Source organism: Schistocerca nitens, chromosome 6, assembly GCF_023898315.1.
Source record: "Schistocerca nitens isolate TAMUIC-IGC-003100 chromosome 6, iqSchNite1.1, whole genome shotgun sequence".
NCBI classification, from domain to species: Eukaryota; Metazoa; Arthropoda; class Insecta; order Orthoptera; family Acrididae; genus Schistocerca; species Schistocerca nitens.
In genome coordinates this window covers 227,999,960-228,010,655 of record NC_064619.1, presented here as the reverse complement: position 1 = coordinate 228,010,655, position 10,696 = coordinate 227,999,960, and positions in this window count along the sequence as shown.

Below are 10,696 nucleotides of genomic sequence, written 5' to 3'. Positions count from 1 at the left end.
ACACGTGGGGCGTGAGGTCTCCACAGTACATCGATGTTGTCGCCAGTGGTCGGCGGAAGGTGCACGTGCCCGTCGACCTGGGACCGGACCGCAGCGACGCACGGATGCACGCCAAGACCGTAGGATCCTACGCAGTGCCGTAGGGGACCGCACCGCCACTTCCCAGCAAATTAGGGACACTGTTGCTCCTGGGGTATCGGCGAGGACCATTCGCAACCGTCTCCATGAAGCTGGGCTACGGTCCCGCACACCGTGAGGCCGTCTTCCGCTCACGCCCCAACATCGTGCAGCCCGCCTCCAGTGGTGTCGCGACAGGCGTGAATGGAGGGACGAATGGAGACGTGTCGTCTTCAGCGATGAGAGTCGCTTCTGCCTTGGTGCCAATGATGGTCGTATGCGTGTTTGGCGCCGTGCAGGTGAGCGCCACAATCAGGACTGCATACGACCGAGGCACACAGGGCCAACACCCGGCATCATGGTGTGGGGAGCGATCACCTACACTGGCCGTACACCACTGGTGATCGTCGAGGGGACACTGAATAGTGCACGGTGCATCCAAACCGTCATCGAACCCATCGTTCTACCATTCCTAGACCGGCAAGGGAACTTGCTGTTCCAACAGGACAATGCACGTCCGCATGTATCCCGTGCCACCCAACGTGCTCTAGAAGGTGTAAGTCAACTACCCTGGCCAGCAAGATCTCCGGATCTGTCCCCCATTGAGCATGTTTGGGACTGGATGAAGCGTCGTCTCACGCGGTCTGCACGTCCAGCACGAACGCTGGTCCAACTGAGGCGCCAGGTGGAAATGGCATGGCAAGCCGTTCCACAGGACTACATCCAACATCTCTACGATCGTCTCCATGGGAGAATAGCAGCCTGCATTGCTGCGAAAGGTGGATATACACTGTACTAGTGCCGACATTGTGCATGCTCTGTTGCCTGTGTCTATGTGCCTGTGGTTCTGTCAGTGTGATCATGTGATGTATCTGACCCCAGGAATGTGGCAATAAAGTTTCCCCTTCCTGGGACAATGAATTCACGGTGTTCTTATTTCAATTTCCAGGAGTGTACAACTACAGAATGGATCGTGTGTTCGACCCAGTGCAAAGCTGTTTAAGTGAATTAGACACCAACAAGCAGTATTTACAAGGTGCTCCACATTACTCTGTGCCAATTGCGTCCATGTGGTGTCAGCTAACCAATAATTTACGGAACAGCTGCTGTGTGGTGTCTAACAACGTTCTGCAATTTGTCTACCGGGGTAATAAGAACAACCGAAAATTGACTGGTGGGCTCGTAAGTCTGCCGGTCTCTCAAGACCGAGAAAAGTTTATAAGTTATGCTCTGTCTGCGTACAGTTTTAATTATCTACCTGTAAACTACGTAGAGGTTCTTAACACAGACTTCAAAAAAAATATTAGTATTACGCAGAAGTGTTATGTTAAAGCAGGAGAAACTTATTTTTCTCAGTCTAGAACCCTGTTCACCACAATACTGTCCGATATAGGTATCGCTGAATTGGGGCTGGTCCTACAAATAATGTTATATCCCAAGTCTTAAGAAAAAGGACCAATGTCTCAAACAGACTTAAACTATTCCCCATTAAAGAAATTACTCCTTTAAGTGCGGCGGCTGAAGGTGGCCGAGCGGTTCTAGGCGCTACAGTCTGGAACCGCGCTATCGCTACGGTCGCAGGTTCGAATCCTGCCTCGGGCATGGATGTGTGTGATGTCCTTAGGTTAGTTAGGTTCAAGTAGTTCTAAGTTCTCGGGGACTCATGACCTTAGAAGTTAAGTCCCATAGTGCTCAGAGCCATTTGAACCATTTCAACCTTTAAGTGCAGTTAATGTATTAAGTTACGGAAACGAAAACTGGAAATGGAGGACCTCGAAGTAAAGAAAAGGAGACTGGAGTATATGGAGAAGACAACTGCTATAAAGGAAGAATATAAGCTGCAATTGGAAAAGGAAGAAGCTATTGCCGATATGCAGGCCAGGTTTATGTACGGATTTAAACATTCTATATGGAAAAATCTGACTACGAATGGGAAAACAAAATATTGTCATTTACAGTAAACAGCCATGGAAACTGGTCACGCGTTGGCCCAAATCAGTGGAATCGAGAACGTTTACTATATTAAGGGAAACACGAAAAATGTGTTTATTAAGCTCTGTTCCCATCTGGATCAGCTTGAAAAGGATGGTTATATTCTATCTACGTGTGGCGAACTAGATGTTGTCCACCTAGCAAGAGAACAGCCATTTGCCGACTTTAAAACACATAGAATAACTACATTTAATGACCGCTCGTTTGCAAAAGTTGTAAACTTAAAGTTCTATGTAGAAATTCCGCACGAATGTGAAGCAGAAGAGTTGCCGACATACACACAGGAAGACGTGGAACGCTTCAACAATAGCGTCATGGAGGAGTTACGAGGAAAAATTAAAATCTCCGAATTCTCTCGCCTAGAAGAACTGCAGGAGGGAACAGAGCTGATAGTGGAAGCCATAAAACAAGTATTTTACAGGAAGAAAATTAGATATGTATTAGAATTTGAGAATATACCTTCTCTGTATTTGTCAAATTGCTGGTTGGAGAAAGGAATAGATGATTCAGATGAGGATTGAAGTTATAAGTTAAAAATTAAATTGGACATTATTAAAGCTGTCTTATTCGCTAACCTATCAAAAATCCTAAGCCATTTCCTACATACATCGATCTGTGTGCCCGTATTTCCGATGTGGAAGTGAGTGGCTGGATGACCTTGAAAAGTAGTTGAAACTAGGTAGTTGAAAGCTTAGCGAACCCCTTTCCTTACCTATATGACATGGAACAGAACAGCAGGTTAAGTGCAGAACACTAGGTTAATTTGCATAATTTTTATGTAAAATGCGGTACAATAGTTTAAGGGGTGGGTGACAAAGAAGAATGCACCAGAAATAGCGTTCAAAAGTATGAAATTTGAAAAGTGTCCTGGAAAATGGTGGGAGGACATAAATAATCACTTAATTTGGTATCAAAGTTGTACAGTAGTTTAAGGCAACGGGGGTTACATGGGAAATCACTTAACAGAACAATAGGCTAAGTGCGAACAACGGGTCAAATATTAGGTTAAGACACCCATAGTATAGTGCCGAACATTAGGTTGTGCAACGTGTTTTCCCCTTGTAATTACTTCTTACAAGACCTACATGTTTCCAAACAGCAGAGAATGATGAGCAAGACAAATCCAACCCCCACAAACTGAATTTCTTACAAATAAACAATATACCCTTGAATTTCCTGTTATGAGATCCTTCCTCTCCAATGCAGATCCGCCAATTTCCAGATAGAGGAGTGGAGGGTGAGAGGGGAGGGGGTGAGGCGGGGCGAAGATGGGGTGGCAGGGGTGGTGATCGATTTTCTGAAAAATTCTTTAAATAAATAAACAAACTATATTCCATACACTGCTTTGAAACCCATAAATTGCTTAAATAAACAATATACCACACATTGTCTAAACTGTTTAAACAATATTCCATACACTACAATCGAATTCCCTCCAAATGACTGATCAACTGAGTCTTTTTCCCACCAATTTACGAGAGTGAGGGTGGAAGGGGAGGGGCTTTACCATGGGGGGAGAGTTTAGCGTCTTTCAGAAACTTGGCAACAGTACATGATGCCATAGAGGTGAGGGGAGGGGGAATCTGGTAACGATGCAAGCTGGCCAGTATCCCTGGTCAGCCATTTTGAATTCTAGCATGATAAGGTGCCATCTAGGATTTTTTTAATTTCCTGTCAGTATATACTTAGGACAACAACTCTACTTCCACAGTGTTGTCACAAAAATGGAGAAAAACCAATAGCACAATTGGATTATTTAGATTTCTCACCAAAATTTGTATTACCAACAATTTTATACATTGGGCAACTGGCCTATTAGGAGATACCTGGCAGTGGTGCATGGTGTCATAGAGGGAGGGGGAAATCTGGCAACAATGCACTTTGAGCCAGAACTCTCACAGTCTAACTACTCATGAGTGCTCTGCAATTCACAATTAAATTCCTGGCAGTGTGGCTCTTCGAATCACCTTCCACTCTCGAACTGCGTGCAAGAAAAACGAACACTTAAATCTTTCCTTGTGAGCTCTGACTTCTATTATTTTATTACAACGATCATTTCGCCCTATGCAGGAGGGCACCAACAAAACATTTTCACACTTGGAGAAGAAAGTTGATGATCTAAATTTCAATTAAAAAAATCCTGTTACAACGGAAAACGGCTTTGTTTTAATGATTGCCAGCCCAACTCATGCATCGTATCAGTGACATTATCTCCCCTATTTCACAATGATACAAAATGAGCTGTCCTTCTTTGAACTTGTTCGATGTCCTCCAGCAATTCTATCTGATGCGCAGCAGTACTCCAGAAAAGAACAGACAAGTGTAGTGCAGGCAATCTCTTTAGTAGACCTGTCGCATTTTTTAAATGTCCTGCCAATAAATAGCAGTTTTTGGTTATCTTTCCCCACAACATTATGTGTGTCATCGTTTGACTTAAAGTTATTCGTAATTGTAATGTCTAAATATTTAGTTGAATTGACAGCCTTTAAAAGGTGTGATTTATCATGTAACCGAACTTTAACGGGTTCCTTTTAGTAGTCATGTGGATGCCTTCTTATTCTTCATTATTAATAATCAATTGCCACTTTTAGTACCATACAAATATCTTATCTAAATCATTTTGGCATTGGTTTTGATCATCTGCTGACTTTACGAGATGGTAAATGATAGCATTATGAGCAAACATTCTAAGAGGGCTGCTTGAATAGTCTCCTAATTCGTTTATATATACGAGGAACAGCAGAGGGTCTATAACATTTCCTTCGGTAACGGCAGATATCACTTCTGTTTGATTCGATGACTTTCGGTCAGTTACTTCGATCTGCGACCTTTCTGACAGGAATTCACGAATCCAGTCGCTCAACTGAGACGATACTCCGCAGGCGAGCAATTTGGTAAGAAGTCTCTTGTGAGGACCGCTGGAGATATGGAATCAGTTTGAGATCCCCTGTCGATACATTCGTTACTTCATGTGAAGAAAGAGCTAGTTATGTCTTACAAGCACGATATTTTCTGAATTCGTTCTGGCTCTTTGTCAATAAATCGTTTTCTTCGAAGTAATTCATAATGTTCGAACACAGTATATGTTCCAAATTCCTACTGCAAATCGACGTTCTGGGGGTTACTCCTATTTGCTTTTTTTAGTATCGAAGTGAGCTATGCTACTTTCCATTCCCTAGGTTCAGATCTTCCGTCGAGCAGGCGGTTGTATATGACTCCTATGCACAGAACTACTGTATCAGCATATTCTGAAAGGCACCTAACTGACATACAATCTGGACGCACGATTTGCCTTTTAAAGTGATGTGACCTGGTTTGCTACACCAGGTATATCTATTTCTAAGTTACCCATGTTGGCAGCTGTTCCTGATTCGAATTCTAGACACATTTACTTCGTCTTCTTTGGTAAAGGTGAAGTGCCATTACCAAAGAAGACGAAGACGAAGGAAAACGGTTTATCAACTGCACTTTAGTTTTGCTGGTATCGTGAAGTGAAGGTCTGGATTGTGTCTCACCGCTGGTTTACTTGACATATGGCCAAAATTTCTTTGGATTTTCTACGAAATTTCGCTGCAAAGTTTCGTCGTGGAAGTTGTTAAAGCATCTCGGATTGAAGTCCTCCGGCCGGTGTGGCGGAGCGGTTCTAGGCGCTACAGTCTGGAACCGCGCGACCGCTATGGTCGCAGGTTCGAATCCTGCCTCAGGCATGGATGTGTGTGATGTCCTTAGGTTATTTAAGTTTAAGTAGTTCTAAGTTCTAGGCGACTGATGACCTCAGATGTTAAGTCCCATAGTGCTCAGAGCTATGTGAACCATTTGAACCATTGAAGTCCGCGCTAACTTTCGAGCTTCAGTAAAATGTCACCAATCTTGGAGATTTTGAGTTCTTTTAAATTTGGCATTTTTTTTTCGTTGATTCCGTAACAGTGTGACCAGGTTTGTGTGGCCATGGGGTGATCAGTACCATATCTTATAAACTCATTTTTTGTCAGTTTGTCAATTGCTGTCGAGACTACTTCTTTGAGTTTAAGTCTATGCTAACATAGTTGGGAAGGTCTGGAGGTTGTCCTTTAGGACGGCGTCAAGCTAATTTTTATTTGCTTTTTGAAATAGATATATTTTGCTTTTTGCTTTTCTTTTTGGGGTACTTGGATGTTACGATATGCTGTCTAGCTACAACAACCTTGTGCCCAGTAATCCCTCTATCCGTCACAACGGTCCCTATTTGCTCAGAATTATTTGTGTTCGATGACTTGTTTGACCTCCATTGATCACATATTCTTCCACTGCCAGTGAGACCACGTTATAGAGTAATGCTCATCACGCTAACTTGTGAGAAAGAGAAGTGAACCAGACCCGGATCGAATCTGCACAGTGGCACGGCGACTGTGAGCTGGTACTCCGGTCAGGCAAGGTATGGTGTTTAGGCGGTTTATCACACTCTGTTACCGCAAATATTGGGCTAGTCCCAAAAATCCAGCCCTACGGTAACACACAGGACGAAGTGCACATGATTCACAGACAGATGGTGCACAGGACTTGCCTCCCCTACGTTACCTATCGATAAGAGACCAGTATTTGGCTAAACGAGCGTTGCAAACGGCCTAAAACCCGCACTCAGGCTAACCAGTGTACCAGAGCACAGACGTTGATCCACCGCGCAGATTCCATCCAGGTCTGGCTCACTTCCTCGATTCGATAGTCAACGCGCAGCACATCACGTTATATCACCAAATAAACAGTGACGTACCTATGATAGATTATTTCTGTCACAGCTACAATACCTACCACAGGTGTCTACCTCACCATTTCCCTTGTCTTCTATCAACAGTATAAAAGTTCTCGGGAAAACGATGCAGTTCGCCTCCAGATCCACCTCTAGGCTTAGCCGTCAAACGTCATCATTCTTGTGACCAAAGTTTTACTCGTAAGGGCCGAAAAGCCGTTTTATCCGCTGCTAACCCATTCCCACATGGGGGACTCAAGAAAGAACATTATACGAGGGCTATTAGGAAAGCAAGGTCCTATTTGGCGCGAAATGGAAACCACGGTGGAAAACCGATGAAGCTTTGCACAGATGTGTTGGGCAGTGTCTCTACCGTGCCCGTCGATCGCGTCACGACGCTCTTTTCAGTTTTCGGCGCACAGCGAGAACGTAAAAGTGCCTAGAAAACAGTGTCACCTCTCCCCCCCCCCCCCCAAGTATGGGTGGGTGCCTGCCGTGAGATTTCGCCTGATTTCATGCACTCCGCATATCGTAGCTGCTGTGCGTTTCCTTCTTCATGATAATACTCGGCGACACACCGCAGGGGCATTGAAAACACTCCTGCAGCGTTTTCAGTGGGAAGTATTTGATCACCCACTATACAGCATGGGCGTGCCTCCCTCTCATTTTCATCTCTGCTCCCACGAACCGCTGGCTATGAAGACAACACTTTGGCACGGACAACTAGCTGCCTGCACACCAGCGTAGAGAGTTGGCGGAAAGCATTGGCGGCTGCCTTCTGTGACGAGGATATTGGAAAGTTAGTACAACGCTACAACAAATGCGTAAGTCGGAGCGCCAACTATGTAGAGCGGTAGCTGGAAGTAGTAGCTAACTGTTGCAAATAAAAAAATTTTGGTTGTCACAGTGGTTTCCGTTCCGTCACAGATCGGACATTACTTTCTGAACAGTCCTCGTAGTAACAATACATTTGCATCTACATGACTACTCTGCAATTCACAATTAAGTGCGTGGAAGAGTTGATTGAATCACCTTCAAGCTATGTCTCTACTTTTCCACTCTCTAAACGAGCACTTAAATCTTTCTGTGCGAGCTCTGATTTCTCTTATTTTATCAAGATGATAATTTCTAGCTATGTAGGTGGGAACTAACAGAATATTTTCGCATTCGGAGGAGACGTTTCGTGGCTGAAATTTCATAAGAAGATCTCACCGCAACAAAAAATGCCACTGTTTTAAGGACTGCCACGCTAATACACGCATCATGTCCATTGTCAATGTAGACAGTAGGAGTTGCGAAATGTTTATATGAGTATACAAAAGTGGGGTAGTAAGTTCCAAGAGAGGAATTCAATTACACTAGTGGCCATTAAAATTACTACACCACGAAGATGACGTGCTACAGACACGAAATTTAACCGACAGGAAGAAGATGCTGTGATATGCAAATGATTAGCTTTTCAGAGCATTCACACAAGTTTGGCGCCGGTGGTGACATTTACAACGTGCTGACATAATGAAAGTTTCCAACCGATTTCTCATACACAAACAGCAGTTGACCGGCGTTGCCTGGTGAAACTTCGTTGTGATGCCTCGTGTAAGGAGGAGAAATGCGTACCATCACGTTTCCGACTTTGATAAAGCTCAGATTGTAGCCTATCGCGATTACGATTTATCGTATCGCGACATTGCTGCTCGTGTTGGTCCAGATCCAATGATTGTTAGCAGAATATGGAATCGGTGATTTCAGAAGGGTAATACGGAACGCCTTACTGGATCCCAACGCCCTCGTATCACTAGCAGTCGAGATGACAGGCATCTTATCCGCAGGGTTGTAACGGATCGAGCAGCCACGTCTCGATCCCTGAGTCAACAGATGGGGACGTTTGCAAGACAACAACCATCTGCACGAACAGTTCGACGACGTTTGCTGCAGCATTGACTATCAGCTGCCGGCCGCGGTGGTCTCGCGGTTCTAGGCACGCAGTCCGGAACCGTGGGACTGCTACGGTCGAAGGTTCGAATCCTGCCTCGGGCATGGATGTGTGTGATGTCCTTAGGTTAGTTAGGTTTAAGGAGTTCTAAGTTCTAGGGGACTGATAACCACAGCAGTTGAGTTCCATAGTGCTCAGAGCCATTTGAACCATTTGACTATCAGCTCGGAGACCACGGCTGCGGTTACCCTTGACGCACATTGGAAGCGTGTATTCGTCATCGCCATATTGGCGTATCACCCGGGATGATGGTATGGGGTGCCATTGGTTACACGTCTCGGTCACCTCTTGTTCGCATTGACGGCACTTTGAACAGTGGACGTTACGTTTCAGATGTGTTACGACCCGTGGCTCTATCCTTCATTCGATCCCTGCGAAACCCTACATTTCAGCAGGATAATGCACGACCGCATGTTGCACGTCCTGTACGGGCCTTTCTGGATACAGAAAATGTTCGACTGCTGCCCTGTCTAGCACATTCTCCAGATCTCTCACCAATTGAAAACGTCTGGCCAATGGTGGCCGAGCAACTGGCTCGTCACAATACGCCAGTCACTACTCTTGATGAACTGTGGTATCGAGTTGAAGCTGCATGGGCAGCTGTACCTGTACACGCCATCCAAGCTCTGTTTGACTCAATGTCCAGGCGTATCAAGGCCGTTATTACGGCCAGAGGTGGTTGTTCTGGGTACTGATTTCTCAGGATCTGTGCACCCAAATTGCTTGAAAATGTAATCACATGTCAGTTCTAGTATAATATATTTGTCCAATGAATACCCGTTTATCATCTGCATTTCTTCTTGGTGTAGCAATTTTAATGGCCAGTAGCGTAGACTGCCGTAGCTTGTGACTTTGGGAAGTGAGAGATATGTGATGGAAAGGTACTTAATTCTTACAGGCTAAAGGATGTATGCGCAAGCAAATGGACACATTATCGTTTTAGTACATAACCCGTCAGCTACCTTTTACAGCTGGAGATGTGACTCAGTTCTGTGATACAGTGAAGGAAATCATTCCAAGGTTAGATTCCTTCTACTTAAAAGTTATGGGAGGCAGCTGTGTGATGGAACGAGGCGGAAAGGATTTTGCTCTGGTGGGAATTAATGTTTCTGCTCCACTGCTCAGACAAGTGCTGGTGATCGACTCCCGATATAGCATTGATTTAAAATGTCATTACGGATGAACTCCAGAAGACTGTTGTATTCGAGACGACATACATAAGCCACGTACTCTCATCAATTCAGTCTTAACGTAGTTTTCATATAACAATAAGATCAATTCTGTTTGACACGTCCACTTTCTCACAGATATACTGATATAAGCCCCATTATAAAAAGCATTAAATAATTTTCGAATATCTTTATCAGCACTGTCAATTTTATCTCAGTTTATTTCGCTAAGCTCCACTGAACTTCGTTCAGTTGCACAACATAGAATAATGCCTATGATCTCAACAGCACGAATGCCGGGAAAGTCGCTTAAAATATGTCATAAAACACTTACCTCTACATTTAATTTATCTCGACATGGCGCTCCTAAGCAGCCATACGACTAAGCGAAAACGCGTAAATTGCTAGTCCACCCTTAAATTATCTACGATGTCGAAGGTATGTGATTTTTTTGAATTCGAATATACAGTAACGTTGACAGCAGAATTTAAAAAATTTAAACTGCATTCATGTCTCAGATCCTGTAAGCATGTTTACTTCCTCAGTTGAATAATTAGAGTGAACAATTATAACACAAGGGTCTGGTTTAGACACTGACGCCGGGCGTTGTGGCCGAGCGGTTCTAGGCGCTACAGTCCGGAACCGCGCAACTACTGCAGTCGCAGTTTCGAATCCTGCATCGGGCATGGATGTGTGTCA